Source organism: Schistocerca americana, chromosome 4 (assembly GCF_021461395.2).
Source record: "Schistocerca americana isolate TAMUIC-IGC-003095 chromosome 4, iqSchAmer2.1, whole genome shotgun sequence".
Taxonomy (NCBI): domain Eukaryota; kingdom Metazoa; phylum Arthropoda; class Insecta; order Orthoptera; family Acrididae; genus Schistocerca; species Schistocerca americana.
Window position 1 is genome coordinate 686,540,509 of NC_060122.1, and position 17,647 is coordinate 686,558,155.

General features: G+C 47.1%; 1 protein-coding gene across 2 annotated transcripts in view; it reads left to right on the forward strand.

Moving 5' to 3' along the window:
• The first annotated feature begins 965 nt into the window (after positions 1–965).
• The window catches only part of LOC124612615 (UDP-glycosyltransferase UGT5-like), a 327,618-nt gene continuing 310,936 nt past the window's right edge, over positions 966–17,647 (forward strand). Inside the window, exon 1 of one of the 2 annotated variants that reach the window (XM_047140907.1) lies at positions 966–1,101. The gene's annotated coding sequence lies outside the window, so the exon portion shown is untranslated. The remainder of the gene's footprint in view (positions 1,102–17,647) is intronic. The other variant, XM_047140909.1, reaches the window with a different exon arrangement.

Consider the following 17,647-nt stretch of genomic DNA (forward strand, 5'->3'; position numbering starts at 1 on the left):
ACAAAATGCTGAGGGAGGGTCGTGAGTCCTCCCTGGATAACTCTATCGGTACAGTATTTGTCCGCGAAAGGCAAAGGTTTAAGTTGGAGTCCCGGTGCAGCACACAGTTTTAATTTGCCGGCAAGCTGTTAACGTTCCCTGGCTGTTGAGGGGAGAAATACTTTCGCATTTCTTTCATTGAGTGTAGAGCATCGCCACCAAGACGCGTGAGTCTTCCCGCGAAACATCACTAGAGATGAACGAAGGAATGTGTTATCTGTCCATATATGTGTTATTTATAATCGATATTCAATCATCCGATATATCGGAATCATCGATATTTAGTGGACATGTAATCGTCTCCGACAGAAGCTACGTAGACAAAATATGTAGGTACTCGATGTACGTCGTCCAGAGTGGCCGAGCGGTTCTAGGCGCTTCAGTCTGGAACCGCGCGACCGCTACGGTCGCAGGTTCGAGTCCTGCCTTGGGCATGGATGTGTGTGACGTCCTTAGGTCAGTTAGGTTTAAGTAGTTCTAAGTTCTAGGGGACTGATGACCTCAGCTGTTAAGTCCCATAGTGCTCAGAGCCATTTGAACCATTTTTTTACTCGATGTACTCGTAGAGTAGAAACTGGCTAAATGAGTAGCCACAAACCGTTTACACCTATCAGATTCACAGAACGGCATGAGATATGCTCTGCGTGAGTTGATCAATGTTTCATACGTTTTGATGGCAATATTAGTACGGCTATCTTATCGGTCTCATCCAGCTGGTATTCCATCTACCTGCACGTGGAAAACAAGCAGCAGCACAGGCGCCAAATCGCGAGGGAGTTTCGGAATGCAGAGGCCGTTACCGATCGCAGACGTCAGCTCTTGGCTGCGCACCGGAGCGCAATGCACCCGAGCCAGGCAAAGAGCGCTACACTTGGCAACGCAGAGACTACGGCAGCCAGAAGCCGGCGAGAGACGGCGCACCGACCTGGGCTAGAGTGGGGCAGGAGGCGCGCGAACAGCTGACAGTCTGCCGGCTTTTGTGGGCTGGCTGTCCCGCGTCCCATTCAGTCGCGCTGCGGACGTCGTTGTGGCTTGTGGGGTGTGCCTACTTCCTTCGACAAGGTAGGACAAATGATAAATACGGTTGGCTGCGTGAAGTACACACCTTCTGCTATGCTAAATATACGTCATAATTTACCAAAGCAACGCGTATCGCGCGGGGCGCCTATTCTGCAATAAGCACCATTCTTTTTTTTAAACGCATTTTTCCGATTACATCGAACATGCAAAGGTAACGTCTGATGAATTTCATTTCACGAATTTAAGCTCCGATAGATGCACATGGATCTCTGAGTAACATAATATACATTACTGAAGACATCCGTCATAGTTTATTCAACCGCCATTCTCACAGAAACGAGAACTACTGTTTACGAACAATGAATGTCATAAAAGTGAAATAAGAATTTTTGTACCACTGTCTACTTAGGGCTTGTATACATCGAAACTGGTCAAATGACTGGGTGCTTTTAATACTGTTTTTACTTAAGAAGTGAAATATAACCATTGTTCCACATCTTTGCTGTAGCTAGAATTACCGGCAAGCAAATCTGAGAGTTCCCGGCTGTAAGTTATTTAAGTTGGCATTAAAATGGGCAGTAGTATCGTACTATGAACTTCGAAAGTTTAGGCCTCTCGACAGAAGAAAATTACTTAACCCTAGAACACTAATGGGAGGAAAATATGGTATTTTTACTAAACCATTTTGCTACCCGTAAGTTTAGGCGTTATTTTGTAAACAGTGTGAAGTACAGAACGCGTCGACAATAATTACGTGGCGCCAAGTTCCTAATAATGGGCAGCAGACTGTAGTAGAAGAGATAATGTAAATTGTACACTTGGGCCAATTTTGTTTTATTTTATTTATGTGATGAAACAATTACCTCGAGGTATTCTTCAAAAATTCGAAGGTATAATTTTGTGTCAATGATCTGTTATTTGCTGTAAATGTAGTGCACAATCGTGTGTACATAATCAGAGCCAGAGTTATTTTCAGTTAAAAACTGCTCATGATTAATTTTCAGCCGAATAAAGAGCGAATGACAGCACTGGCTAGATGTGCTGCCATGGCTAAAACACCTCTCATAAAACGACAGTTACATGTTCTGTAAATCATTTGAAGATTGTTTTCATTGAAATTATGTAGAACAAGTCCGTTTACAGAATAGGATGCATGATCACTTTTAAAATTAGTGGACATATATATTTTTCACTACTCATGTAATTACACTTGAAAACTAGACAGTGTTACAGGATCGTACACCTATATTTTAACACGCCTCCATACCCCCCCCCCCCCCCTCCCCACGCCCCGCAGAAGATTTCGCTAACTCACGCGTATACAGTGGCTGTCGACTCAGAAATACGCCGGTTCGCATCCTGGTGGTGGACGAAATTCCACTGCCAATACTTGGCAGGTGAGGGGAGGAGAGGTGGTGGTGTAATGTTCCTCATCACCAGTTCCTTGCGTCAATGCCCTGGGCTAAATTCGAAACCTTTCTGCAGTGTTTCATGAAGTAGGGATATGTGACACTGTTGGTGATTCGTCCGTTGCGTGGGGACGATAACGAGTAGGCTATGTGCTGGCACCGAATTTCCTCCTCTCCGTTATCATCATCATCCTTCTCTGTTTTTCACGGCCGATGTCAGAGATGTGTGCGTCATATCCACCAAAGTATTCTTCAGAGATTGCCCTGCTACGCAATATGTTTCTAACGACATTGGAATTACCGTTCTTGTTAAATACGATACGTGTGGTGGTCACAATGCATTCTTTCCAAAGACTGAAAATGGTAGAACTAATCACAAAGTAAGAGGATGTATATTAAGTGTCCAGCAAATGTTGCCAATGTCGAACTTTGGCCTTGTACTGTGCTACAGATCAGTCTGTTGCCAAAATTGTTTCTTACTTACATTCGATGTCTTCGGCAACTCTCAACGGAACTGTCACATCCAGATTTACCTCGACCGTAATCTACACTGCAGGTTAATCTGTCAACACAACAGATAACGGAGCAACCACACTCGAAAGCATTCTAATTATTTGATTCGTTATTGACATACTGAAAGTAAAAAGATCGAAACACTCTCCGGAAGTTGCCAAATTTTGTTGCTTCGTAATAAACAGCGGTACATCACATCAGATTCGAGTTGTAAAATTTTATCTGGACTTCCACCATCCATTAGGAGCAACGCAAGTCTTTTGCATGTATAAAGAGTCCTTCAAAAATACTTTGACAAATTTTGGGAGCAGATTCATGATACCCAAAAAGGTTCTTATAAAATACCCGTGTGAAACATCTTCGTTTTCGAGTTATTTATGAAAGTTGACGTTCAGCGACTTTCCAGGTGCAACCCAACAGCTTCATTCATTTGTGCACCTGTTTGGCTCATTCTATCCTAGGTGGTGGTGTGTTGCCAGGGAGACTTGTTTACATTTGTCTGTTTTCAACGTGTCCATTGTGTACATGTACTACAGGTAGTGAGTTAATTGAAAGCGCTAATTTCAAACAAGGCAGGATATTCATTTTGTGAGCAGGCAGACATTATAATGGTAATGGACATGAGGCTGCAAGGTTGTATCGGATGAGGTTTCCAGACGAAAGGCAGCCGATTTATCCAAACTTTGCTGCTGTGTGTCGTCACGTTACCGAGACAGGATCCGTAACGCCACAGACTATTGACCATGGAAGATCATGTGTTGCTCGTAAACCTGAACAGCAAGGTCCCATTCTGCTGGCTGTCGAAGAACAGCTAGGTATTAGTGCAAGACAAATGGCCTTGGTATGTGGTACATCATTCAAATTCAGCATGAAGGATACTTCACGAGCAACTCGTGTATCAATGCCATCTTCAAAGTGTGCCGATCACCCACAGCTGGAGAATTTTTGCCGATGGTTTTGTTGTAAAAACTGCCAATCTCTTCTTTGTCTCTTCAGGTTTTCTTACGGACGAGACATTGTTTGGCAGATATATGAAATATCAAATTTTCTACAGCCAACACATTGGCCCGATCATAGTCCTCATGCTACAGTGCAGCCTAGACATTAGCCTCAGTTTAAGATTGTGTGGGCTGGAATTACACCAACCAGAAGAGGATGTAAGTGAAGACATCCAAGAAAAGCTACAGCCACATCCACTCAGCATGCGAGGCACAAACCCACGCATTTTGGAAGTCCACAATACGCAGTATCAAACAAAACCTCTGAGATGTTACCCACAAGACCTGCAAGAGGACAGATGACTGCTGCAGGGTTTGGCAGGACTGTACATTCTCCTAGCATGTCTCACAGGTGCTGGGTATAGGAACTTTATTCAACACACTCCAAGACCTACTAGAAGATGTGTCCTGCAAATAAGAAGAAACGTTGTCTGTGCATGACAGATCACCAAAACATTTCAACGTCAGTGTTCGAGGCGCAGTGTCTTGTATCCAGTGTGACAGATGGATGGGTATAGGAGGACCGCTTCCATAGTTAGCATGTCCACCTTTATGTTATTACCTCTGGCGACACCTTAAACAAGTGATCTATGTAGCAGACCACCTAGAAGCAAAAACTCTTCATCGATGTGTCATGGATGCCTGCAAAACCTTTCGAGACCATCAGGGAGTATTTGAAAGGTGCAACAGTCAATCATTCGACATAGAATGCATATTTTGAAACAAGAGGAGGCCATTTCAAGCATTTGTTATGAATTTATGTGTTGATGAGCTCCAACAACCTAAATTGTAAACTTTCACTGACAAGTCGAAAACGAAACATTTTTGGATGTATGGTGTAAGGAACCTGTCCTCGAAGTTTGTAGAAGTATCTTTGAAACATCCTGTTTATGAGGTGTGATCAAGATACACTGGTTTAATCAGCATCTCTACTTTGCAAACCACATTATGGTTTGTGGCAGAAGGTGCTTCTGGTATTCCACGTCCCCCCTTCACACCCCCTGTGGATCTGGGGGTTAGAATAGGTCCGAGGTATTCCTGCCCATCGTAAGAGGAAACTAAAAGGACTCTTATAAGTTTGGTCTTTATGTGATGGTCCTCTGTTGGGTTTGACCTCCATCTTTCTAAATATTCCTGAAGAGTGAGTCAATTGGGGAAGGGCGCCGTACATGGTGCATCATGTCCATCGTTCATTGAGATCCTTAGCCCACTTTCTCGTCGTCGCATTGCAGTCCCGCTCATTCATCTCTTGGGTGAGGACACCTTACCAGGTGCGTTTTCCACCATGCACTATGAAGTGTCAGTTTCTGCACTGATGATGACCATGGACTTCTTTGCACCCTATATCTAGCACAGTAGCCAGTACATTGTAGTGGGGCCATCATGTACCCTGTTCGTTGTAGCCCCTGACCACACAGGGATCACTTTGCTGATGCCTGCGCCGTTAACTCCCCACATATGCCATGGAGTAGATTTCCCTGGGACATCGGGACTCCCAGCAATGGCCATCCTGCCAGGTGGCCCTTGCTGAGGCTGGGTGACGCCCATGGGAATGGCCCCTGGTCAGAGTGGGTGTCATCAGATAAACCATGAAATGTAGTACGTCATCTCTTGCTGGTGGTCCGCTGTCGCCAGTCTCTAAGCCGGAAAAGTCTATATTCAGTGCTAAGAACTATAACCCCAAATCGTTCCCCTTCCTGGCCACACCATGGGAGGAATGCCAGGCTAAGTATGGTAGTGAAGCTTATGCGCCCCAGTACCTCGTATGTACGAGGGTTGACGGGGAATCTTCCACATCCATGAAGCCTCAGTTTTTTGTGGACCATTTGAAGGACACGTTTGGGGAGGTGGAGGGCTTGTCCAAAATGTGATCTGGGTCAGTCTTGATAAAAACAGTATCTCTGCCCAGTCACAGGCATTATTCGTTTGTGACAAGTTGGGGGATGTTTCTGTTACCATCAAGCCCCATAAGAGCATTGAATATGTTCCAGTGTATCATATTCCACAGGGACCTTCTTTTGCATTCTGACGACGAGCTGTGCACTGAGGTGTACATTTTGTACGGCACGACCATTGGAGTCCAAGGGATGATGTTGCAACCCGTGCCTTCATCTTGGCCTTCTAGGGTGACATATTGCCCGAGAAGGTTAAGGTGATGGTCTACCACTGTGACTTCAAGCCATATATCCCTCCTCCAATGTGGTGCTTTAAGTGCTGGAAGTTCAGCCATACGTCTTCCTGCTGTGCTTCCAGTGTCACATGTCAAGGTTATGGACCTCCATCAAATCACACTACTCAATGTGCCCCAACTCCCATCTGAGTCAATTGCAGAGAGCATCATCTATGTTGCTCGCCAGACTGCAGAATTTTACAGAAATGGAAGAAAATCGTGGAATATAAGACCCTGGACCTGCTGACCTACACTGAGGCAAAGAGTAAATTTGAGCGCCTACATACTGTGGCTATTACCACCTCTTACGCCACTGCTACGAGAATAGTTGTCGCCAGATCACTTCCTCGCATTCCTGTCGCCTCTCAGAACTGGGAGACTACACCTGTGCCCTTGAAGGTGGGGGGCATTTCCCTCCCAGTTGCTCCCACAGCACCTACTTCAGAAGCAACAGCCCCCAACCATCAGGGATATCAGTCCCCACTTCTGAGCTGGAGAAGTGTAAATCTTCTTCAGCTCCTCTCGTTAGGAAGGGGTCTCTTGGGTCACTCCCTTCTCAGGGTTCAGGTAGTGCGAAAGATGACACCCACCAGTGGCTGAAGAGCCCAAAAGCAGCTGGTTGTAGGGCTTTACAATCATCCTCAGTCCCAGAGACTGAATCAATGAAGCTCTCCGAGCCAGGGAAACCCAAGAAGCAGTGAGAGAAATCCAAAAAGAAGGTCCCCAAGACAAAGGGAATTGCAGTGGCATCCACAAAAAATGGTTCAAATGGCTCTGAGCACTATGAGACTTAACATCTGAGGTCATCAGAACTTAGAACTACTTAAACCCAACTAACCTAAGGACATCACACACATCCATGCCCGATGCAGGATTCGAACCTGCGTCCGTAGTGGTGGCGCGGTTCCAGACTGAAGCGCCTAGAACCGCTCAGCCACACTGGCCGACTGGCACCCACACCACCGCTACCTACAAGCTCTGCGTCTGCTGATGAGGTGGAAATCCTGGTGTCCACTGAGGACCTAGATCTCGCCAAACCCTCAGACACAATGGATATTGGCTGTTCAGGCAACAAGTCTGTGGCAGTAGGTGACTCTGAGGCATGAACTGCCTCAATGAATGTTCCATGCCTTCCCAGTCTCACGATGACGTCAATCTCCAGTGGAATTGTAGCGGTTTTATCCACTGCCTGGCAGAGATATGGCAACTGTTAAGTTTTACACATGCTTTCTGCATTTCCCTTCAGGAAACCTGGTTCCCGGTAATGGAAACCCCTGCCCTCAGTGGCTACAATGGATACTACAGCAACCAAAGCGACTATAATCGAGTGTCAGGAGGAGTTCACGATTATGCCCTAAACTCAGTCTGTAGTGAACCTGTGCCCCTTCAAACCCCTGTTGAAGCTGTGCCTGGCAGAATAAGAACAATGCAGGAAATAACTGCAACGTATATCTTCTTCCAGTTGGTACAGTATCCCTGAATGTATTAACTGCACTGATTGACCAACTCCCTAAATCTTTCCCACTTTTGTGAGATTTTAACACCCATAACCCCTTGTGGGGTGGCCCAGTGCTTACTGCCTGAGGCAGAGATGTCGAGACTTTACTGTCTCAGTTCAACCTCTGCCTCTTAAATACAGGGGCTGCCACACATTTCAGTGTTGCTCTTAGTAGCTACTCGGCCAATGATTTATCAATTTGCAGCCCAGGACTTCTCCTATCTGTCCACTGAAAAGCACATGACGCCCTGTGGGTTAGTGACGACTTCCCCATCTTCCTGTCACTGCACTGGCGTCAGGCCCACAGACGCCTGTCCAGAGGGGTTTTAAACAAGGTGGACTGGTAAACTTTCATGACAAGGGGCCTCCTGCCCAATGACGCCAAATGCTCATTTCCATTACCTCTGCTGTCACCGTTGAATCTCCCCCACACTGGAACATCGATGTGATGGTTGAGCAGGTGACTACAACAATCGTTTCTGTGGCAGAAAACACGATCCCTCGCTCTTTAGGGTGCCCCCGGCGAAACGTAGTCCCTTGGTGGTCGCCAGAAGTCGCGAAGCAATTAAGGATCGTCGGCGAGCTCTACAGCGGCATAAGCAGCACCATTTCCTGGAGCGCCTCATAGCCTTTAAATGGCTCCATGCTCGTGTTCGCCAACTTATCAAACGATGGAAGCAGGAGCGTTGGGAGAAATATGTCTCGACCTTTGGTTGCCATAAATCACCTTCCCAGCAGATGTTCCCAGTGTTAACATAAATGGCGTGTTATCTACCGACGCAAACGCGACTGCCAAGCGCTTTGCTGAGCACTATGCTCGAGCCTCTGTGTTGGAGAATTACATCCCCAGCCTTTTGCACTCTCAAATGGCGGCTGGAAGGGAAAGTCCTCTCGTTCACTACACGCCACAGTGAATCCTATAACGCCCCATTTACAGAGTGGGAGCTCCTCAGTGCCCTTGCTCATTGCCCTGACAGCTTCTGGGCCAGATTGGATCGACAGATGATTAAACATCCCTCATCTGACTACAATCAACATCTCCTTGTCATCTCCAACCGGATCTGGTGCAATGGCGTCTCTCCATCGCAATGGTGGGAGAGCACCGTCATTCTGGTGCTCAAACCCGGTAAAAACCCGCTTGATGTGGAAAACTATCGCCCCATCAGCCTCACCAACGTTCTTTGTAAGCTGCTGGAAAATATGGTGTGTCGGCGGTTGGGTTGTGTCCTGGAATCATGTGACCTACTGGCTCCATGTCAAGGTGGCTTCCGCCAGGGTCGCTCTACCACTGACAATCTTGTGTCCTTCGAGTCTGCCATCCGAACAGCCTTTTGCAGACGCCAACACCTGGTTGCAGTCTTTTATGATTTACGAAAAGTGTATGACACCACCCAGCGACATCATATCCTTGCCACATTATACGAGTTGGGTCTGTGAAGCCCACTCCCGATTTTTATCCAAAACTTCCTGTCGCTTCATACTTTCCATGTCCAAGTCTGTGCCTGCCATAGTTCCCCCCATATCCAGGAGTATGGTGTCCTGCAGGGCTCTGTATTGAGTGTATCTGTATTTTTATTGGCCATTAATGGTCTGGCTGCAGCTGTAGGGCTGTCTGTCTCACCTTCCCTGTATGCAGACGACTTCAGCATTTCGTACTGCTCCGCCAGTACTGGTGTTGCTGAGTAGCGCCTACAGGGAGCCATCCACAAGGTGCAGTCATGGGCTCTAGCCCACAGTTTCCAGTTTTCGGCGGCAAAGTCGTGTGTTATGCACTTCTTTCGGCATTGTACCATTCATCCAGAACCAGAACTTTACCTTAATGACGATCCACTCACTATAGTGGAGGCATGTCGATTCTTAGGACTGGCTTTCGATGGACGCCCGATTGACTTGGCTTCCTCATCTTCATCAGCTTAAGCGGAAGTGCTTTCAGCAGCTCAATGCCCTCCACTGCCTGAGCGACACCGACTGGGGTCAGACCGCTCTACGCTGCTGCAGCTGTACAGAGCCCTTGTTCAATCCCACCTTGACTATGGGAGTCTGGTTTATGGTTCAGCGGCGCCCTCAGGGTTGCGTTTACTTGACCCAGTGCACCACTGTGGCGTTCGCCTAGAGACAGGAGCTTTTAGGACGAGTCCAGTGACCAGCGTCCTGTTGGAGGCCAGAGTGCCTCCATTGCAGGTTAGGTGTGCACAACTGCTGGCCAGTTATGTTGCACACGTTGATAGTTCTCTTGCACATCCGATTCACTGTCTCCTTTTCCCACCCATGGTAGTTTATCTCCTGCTTCGGCGGCCCAAGTTAGGGCTTCCAATTGCCATCCGTGTCCAATCCCTTCTTTCCAAACTGGAGTCTTGCTTTTACCACCTATACTTGAGGCCCATTCACATACACCCTCATGGTTTACACCTAGGCTGCAGCTTTGCCTGGACCTTTCACATGGCCATAAGGACTCAGTTAACTCTGCAGCTCTCCACTGCCACTTCTTCTTTATTTCTTGACATATACCAAGGCCATGAAGTGGTTTACACGAATGGTTCGATGGCTGATGATCAAGTCAGCTTCGCATATGTCCATGGAGACCGTATTGAACAGCATTCTTTGCCCGATGGCCGCAGTGTTTTCACTGCCGAGCTGCTGGTTATATCTCGTGCTCTTGAGGACATCCGTTCATGTCCTGGGAAGTCGTTTCTTCTGTGTACTGACTCCTTGAGCAGCCTTCAAGCTATCTACTAGTGCTACCTTCGTCATCCTTTGGTAGCGACCATCCAGGAATCCATGTATGTCCTGGAATGGTCCGGTCATTCAGTGGTGTATGTGTGGACTCCAAGTCACATTGGAATCCCAGGCAATGAACTTCATGACAGGCTGGCCAAACATGGTATGCGGAAACTGCTTATGGAGATCAGCTTCTCTGCAACAGACCTGCAGTCAGTACTACGCCACAAGGTTTTGCGGCTTTGGGAGCCGAAATGGCATAACCTCAGCGTGCACAACAAACTGCATGTCATTAAGGAGACTTCAAATGTGTGGCAGTCATCCATGCAGGCCTCTCACAGGGATTCTGTGGGTCTCTGCTGGCTCCACACTGGCCGCACTTGGGTGACACATGGCTACCTCCTGCACCTTAATGACCCGCCTCAGTGTCAGTGCGGCACCCAGATGACAGTGGCCCATATCTTGGTGAGCTGTCCTCCTTTGGCTGCCCTGTGAAGGCCTCTTCAGTTACTGGACTCATTGCCATTGCTGATAATGCCTCATTGGCTAATTTAGTTTTACATTTTATACGTAACAGAGGGTTTTATCATACTATATTAGTTTTAGCACATGTCCTTTGTCGCTTTGAGTTCTCCACTCTGATGCTTTTAGGCTGGATGTTTTAACGTGTCACAGAGTGGCTAGCTTTTCGATTTTATTCTCGTGGTCGGCCAGCCACGAACATCTGCTCTCTTGTTTTTACCCCTTCTACCTGTTTCTTGCTTCTCTCTGTGGTTTTCTTTTCCTGTTTTGTCCACAGTAGCGTTGGTTGTTCTTCTGGTTCTTCCTTTCTCCTGTTATTGTGCTGTACATCACCTTTCTTTTCTTCTTTCCCTTGTGTAATTATTTTACTGGGAACAAGGGACCGATGACCTCGCAGTTTGGTCCCTTCCCCCCCACCCCTCTTTTAGACCAACCAACCAAACCCCCTTCACTCTTCCCTTCACGAACGGTTCATGGAAAGGACGATTGTGGATAAACCACGGGAGGTATGAGCTGTAATGTTTCCATCTCGTCATGTTCGTCTTACTACAATTTTGTAAGAGGCAATATGTTGTACGACTCTTGGAATTTCAGCAGTTTACTGCTCTGTGATGTACAATGCCTTTCTTGTAACATGTGTTCCTAGAGTTTAATTATCATCTCTGTAATGCTCTCACAGTTACTGAAGGACAAAATGCACTGTTCATTGTTGACTCTCTCTCTCTCTCTCTCTCTCTCTCTCTCTCTCTCTCTCTCTCTCCACTTTTAATCCAACCTGGCTGGGATCCCAGCTCGATGACCATAACTCAGGAATCGGTCAACTGCCAAACTCTGCAGCAAATATTTATCCTCTTGCAGGTCTTGTGGATATTATCCCAGAGTTTCGTCTGCCTCTGGATCTTGTGCCTCCCATGATGAGTGGATGTGGCTGTAGCTTCTCTTGGGTGCCTTCAGTTACACCCTTTCCTGCTTGGTATAATTCCAACCCACACATTAATCTTCATCACAGCGGCCGTATGCTGTGTCATCTGCTCGACTACGCCTATTATGTGGTTAAACGTCTTCAGCAGCATCGTGGCCAGTCTGACAATGTTGCCACTTCGCGCAGCATCGGCGTAGCTAGTGGAGGGCCGCTGAGGTACTGAGATTGGAGGCTGCACTGTGACCGCTGTTGCCGCCTTTCACGATGTCGACGTTCCGCCTGATATTCTTCTATGCTGTAGGGGCGGAGATCGCCTTCTGTTTCACCTCTACTGCTGTGAGTCGGACGACCCACACTTCCAGCTCATGCGGGCTGCCCATCTGCAGCTGTAGGGTGCGCCTTCTGGCGCATTTGCACCGTCTTCTGTGGTTTCGAGAGCCTCCAGCTGTTACATATGTGGCCAGCTATGGCAGCTCTGAACAGACGACGTCGCCTGCCCTGCTCGCACTGTGTGGTGCCTCTCGCCACGATTCTAGGTTCTCCTTGATGACTGCTATCTTAGGTAATGGCGTGTATCCGAATAACTTCTGATTTTCAACGTAGTCCATGGCGATGGCCAGCAGGAGAGGTCCATCATTGCCTGTGCCCAGGAATTTCATGCTGTGCACCCCAGACCAGAGGTATTCCAACACTTATTTAAGGTAATCAGTCTGCATCATCCGCTAGAAGCCATGAAATGCAGCCTGGATCACCTTTTCTGGTTGCGTGGTGTGGGAGGAAAATGGCCACTGACATGCGGCTGCTTCATTCATCACACTATGGTAGTCTTCACTTGCACGAGGTCCTTTCCTCGTGATTTCACAGTGAAGTCAGACTTCACCCACTGTGAGATCTGTTGCAGGAAATGGCGACAATCATCTGTCACCTGAATGACGATCGGAGGTGGTTAGGCTCCTTTGGCTCAGTGGGTTGTGGGCTGCAGGTCTGGGAGCCAAGCTCTTCATCTCCAGTGGCTGCTGGCGTGGTACCATCGTTTTCATCTAGGACTGTGAAGGCACCACTAGAGCTGCTGCTGTCTCCTCTACCAAACTCTCCATTTCTTGCCATGCTTAGGTGCCACATTCGCTTGTTTCTCATGGTGTTACTCTCCTTGGCAAGGTGGAACTCTACAGTCTGACTCACCCTGAGTTCACCCAGAGTCCCCCTTTCTGGTGGCTCTTACACACTTCTGCTGTCCTCCAGGTGGCTCACAGCTATTTTCTGAGTATGTGCTTGTACCACAGGGTACATTACAACATTACTTCCTTTCTGTGCTGGAAGCTTATACTTCAATTATACCTTTCCCTCTCTGCCCTCCCTTGGATGGTTTTCTTGGTGCACACTCTGCTTGGACCTTGTTCATGATCTGGGACTTGAGTTTCCACTTATGGCATTTTCTACAACTTTTCATTAAATAAATCCATGATCCCATTGTTGGGTTGTACCTGCCACCAATTTTCGAAATTCTCCTAAAGTGCAGGGAAGGTTGCCCAATGTAGTGTCTGTTCCACTTTTATGCCTTTCCATCTTTGTACCCTTCCTATTAACAAGGTAATAAACCCAAAACAGCAGCCATCCCTTTGGGTGGGTGTGGGGAAGGCTCATCAAGTACCTGCACAATGGTAGCTCCCTATCCACACAGGTTGGTTGACGTCTGTTGACGTTTGTGCTGAAATCACCCCTGTATGCCAAAGAGTATGTACCCATCATGACTGAAGCACAGTGTCTCTGAACAAGGCAGCTAATGCTGAGGCTGGGTGGCACCCTTGGAGAGGGCCCCCATTCAGAGTGGGTGGCACCATGGCAGATGAGTAATAAATGAAGCAGATGAAGTTATCTCCTGCTGGTGGCTACATGGCCCCCACAGTGTCTATGGCAGGAAAGTCATTTAATGCAGAGAGATACAACCCTAAAATGTTCCCTTCCCCAGCTATGCTGTGGGAGGAACATAGGGCTAAGTGGCAACCAAAGAAATACCTCGTCCTCCCCAATACTTGGTTTGCATGAGGACTGATTGTGATTCCTTTTTGGCCACAAAGCCCTTATTCTTTATGGACATCATAAATTGTAAAAGCCATTTGAGCTCATAGGTGGGTTCTCCAATGCTGTCAATGGAGCACCTGACTGCCTTTCAGGGACTCCATGTCCAGGTCTGCAACTTCTCGTTCACAGGTTTGGGCGAAGATCAGTCATCTCTATGTGTACCTGACACCTGCAGGTATACCTGGTATTACCCTGAACGGCGCTGTATACACTGACACAGATGCCATCGCTGAACAATTTGCTCTGCATTATGCTTGAGCCTCTGTGGAGTGAGGGCGAGTTCCCATCACAGTGACGAGAAAGCATCATCACCCAAGTACCAAAACTGGGTAAGCACCCTAGGGAGATGGACAGTGACCGCCCAATTAGTCCCACTAATGTTCTCTGTCAGTTGCTTGAATACGTGGTGTGCTGGTGGCTGTATTGGCTTCTTGTGTCTCAGCATCTTCTGGCTCTATTCCAGGATTGTATTCACCAAGGCCATTCCGCTACTGATAATTTTGATGATTTGGTTTCTCTGTATTCTTCCATCCAGACAGCTTTTGCCCACTGCCAACACCTTTTAGTCATCTTTTTGAAATGCAAAAGGTTTATGACATCACATGCCCACATCAAATCCTTGCTACCTTACACGAGTGGGGAATCTGAGACCTGTTCCCGATTTTTATCCAGAATTTCTTGTCTCATCGTATTTTCCAGCATCAAATTGAAGCCTCCCATAGTTCTCCCCATATCCAGGAGAATGGAGTCCCACAGGGCTCTGTAGTGGGTGTCTCTCTCTTTCTAGCATCCTTCAATGGTCTAGCAGCAGCTGTCGAATCCTCAGTCTCAACCTCCTTCTATGCTGACGACTTTTGCGACTACTATTGCCCCTATAGTGTAGGTGTTACTGAACATCGACTGCAAGGCGCCATATAAAAGGCACAGACATGAATCCTCATCCATAGCTTCCGGTTTCAGCGGCCGTGACTCACATCATGCGCATCTGCCGATGTCGTATTGTTCACCCACAACCAGAACATTAACTCGACGACCAACTACTCAACGTAGTGGACAATTACCACTTATTAGGACTGGTCTTCAGTGCTCAGTTGACATGGATTCCCCATCTTTGCCAGCTTAAGCGAACATGCTGGCTGCACCTGAATACACTTTGCTACCTGAGTAACAACAGCTGAGCTGCAGATTGTGCTCCTCTTCTGCAGCTTTATAAAGCCCTGACACAATTTGTCTTGATCAAGGGAATCTGGCAAATGGTTTGGCTTCGCTCTCAGCATTGCAGATTCTGGATCTGATAAACTACTGTGCAACAGGAACCTTTTAAACTAGCGTTGTGAAAAGCTTAAACATGGAGGCTAGGTCCCTCCATTGAGGATCAGGCTCCAACAACAGCTTCTCAGTTATGTTACACATATTTGCAGCTCCCCTAAGCATTTGAATGACTGTCTCCTCTTTCCAAACATGGAAGCACATCTTCCGATCAGGGATTACTGTGCAGTCCACTTTCAGTCCCTTCCCTCTGAACTGCAGTTGTTTCTTCTACCATCTCTTCTCTGTGCCCCACACATGCATTTCCATAGTGAATCCTTTGGCCACAGCTTCTTCTTGACCCGCTAAAAGTCCAAAAGATTTGGTTTCATCCTAATGCTCTCCACCATCTCTCCATCGTTGGTGTTTTCCAGGGTTTAGAAGTAGTCTCTACCAATGCCTCGATGGTTGTTCATCATGTAGGCTTTGCTGGTACACACATGGGACGTACTGAACTGTGATCCTACCGAGATGACTGAAGTGTTTTCAACTGCAGAGTTGACAGCCATCTCTCATGCTCTTGAGCATATCTGTTCTTGCACAAGTGAGTCCTTTCTTATCTGTAGTGACTGCTTGAGCAGTTTTCAAGCTCTCGGCCAGTGTTACCCTCATGATGATGGCTATCCAGGATTCCCTGTGTACTCTTGAATGATTTGGACACTCAGTGATCTTCATCAGGACCCCTGATCACATTGGTATCCCAGGAAAGGAACTCACTGATAGCCTGGCCAAACTGCTTACCAGTTAGCTGACTCTTGAGGTAGGTATTCCGGAAACAGACCCCCAATCAGTATTATACCATCAAGTTGTAGGGATCTGGAATACAGAATGGCTCACTCTGACTTCAACAAACTTACTCCAGGTGAAAAAGGAAACTACAAATTGTGGAGGTCCTTTATGCAGGCCTCCTGCAAGGACTCTACCGTTTTTTGCCAGCTCCACATCAGTCATAGTTGGTTGATTCGTGGACATCTCATTGTGAGGACCAACTCACTGTTGTCATGGTTCCTGTTTGACAGTGGTCCACATTTTGCTGAACTCCCTCAAACTAGCCGCCCCTTGGTGGACTCTTAATCTGACTCTGACTCGCTACCCCTGGTGTTGGATGGTGCCTCAGTGGCTGACTTAGTTTTATGTTTTATTAGTCAAAGGGGCTTTCACCACTCTCTTTAAGGGAGGGCCACTTAACCTTTTCAGCCCATTCAGGGGTTGGTAGAACATTGTTTTGCCGCCTCTGCCCAGACCAGGCTGCAGCTGTCTGGACTTGGTGGTCCACCCGGCCCTCATTCCACTCTTTTTTACTCTTCCTCCCTCCTATGGTATGGTCTATTTGACTTGTTTGTCTTCTGTTTATCTGTGCTGTCTTGTTGCCAGTTTTTCTTAAGCAATTTCTGAGGGGGCTACATCTGGTAATTGGCACTGGGTGGCGGTTGTATGCCCCTCATTGCATTCTGTTATAGGAGGCTTCCGACTGCTCCCTAGATGGGGCACCTAAACTGCTTTTCTTCCTATGTCTCCATTTTTTCTTTTTGTCCCTATGCAGCCTTCGTGTACCTTCAGTAGACCTTGGGGTTTCCTTCCCCTGGGTTCTGCGCGCTAGGCCGTCTCTGTTCAGTCATCTAGATCTTCTTGAGGAAAAATAGACTGATGACATAGTAGTTTGGTCTCTTTAATCATCCAGCCAAACAATTTCCGCCTTATGTGGTGCTGTTACTCATGACGCTTGCTGAGGAACAACTTCTCAGCCATAATAGCCTCACACATGCTCATCTCTTCTTCAGTAACGACTCTGACATCACTGGGGTTGTCGTTGGGAGGCCAGATGGCACCACCGACAGAGTCTGTGATCCACCACAGCCTTTGCTTTCTTCAGCAAGCCTCTGAACTCTGGCCATGACCACGACAACTCTACGAGCGACGACGGCTGAACATGAGTGACAACACACTGAACAAGCCTCGTTGCATTTCATGAGTATTGTGGCGTTTCAGCCTTCCCATAAACAGCATCGTAAGTGAATAGCCTCTCGTTACTTCTGATCTTATCCACTAAATCATTAACATAAACTGTAAACACTAACGGTCCTATAAAACTCTCTCTCATCCCGCTACGGACAAACTGTTGTTCTGTCTTCTAGAAAGTCCTGAATCCAGTCACACATCTCGTCCGGCACTTAGTAAGATAACTAAACTACAGTATAGGCATCTTTGTCCTGAGGATGGCGGTTGCAACTTAGCCGAAACACCGGTACGTTTTAGTATTTTAGATGATGACGTGGCAATATACCCTGCTGCTTTTAATGAGAAAACCAGAGATGTATAAGGAGCACTGGCGAAAAAAGTAAGTAAAGTATTTATCATTTCAAAAGTAATTGCCATAGCTGTTAATATATGTATTCTCCTGTGAAACAAGACGGTCGTTGCCTTCATGGAAAAATTTTTACAGTTGCC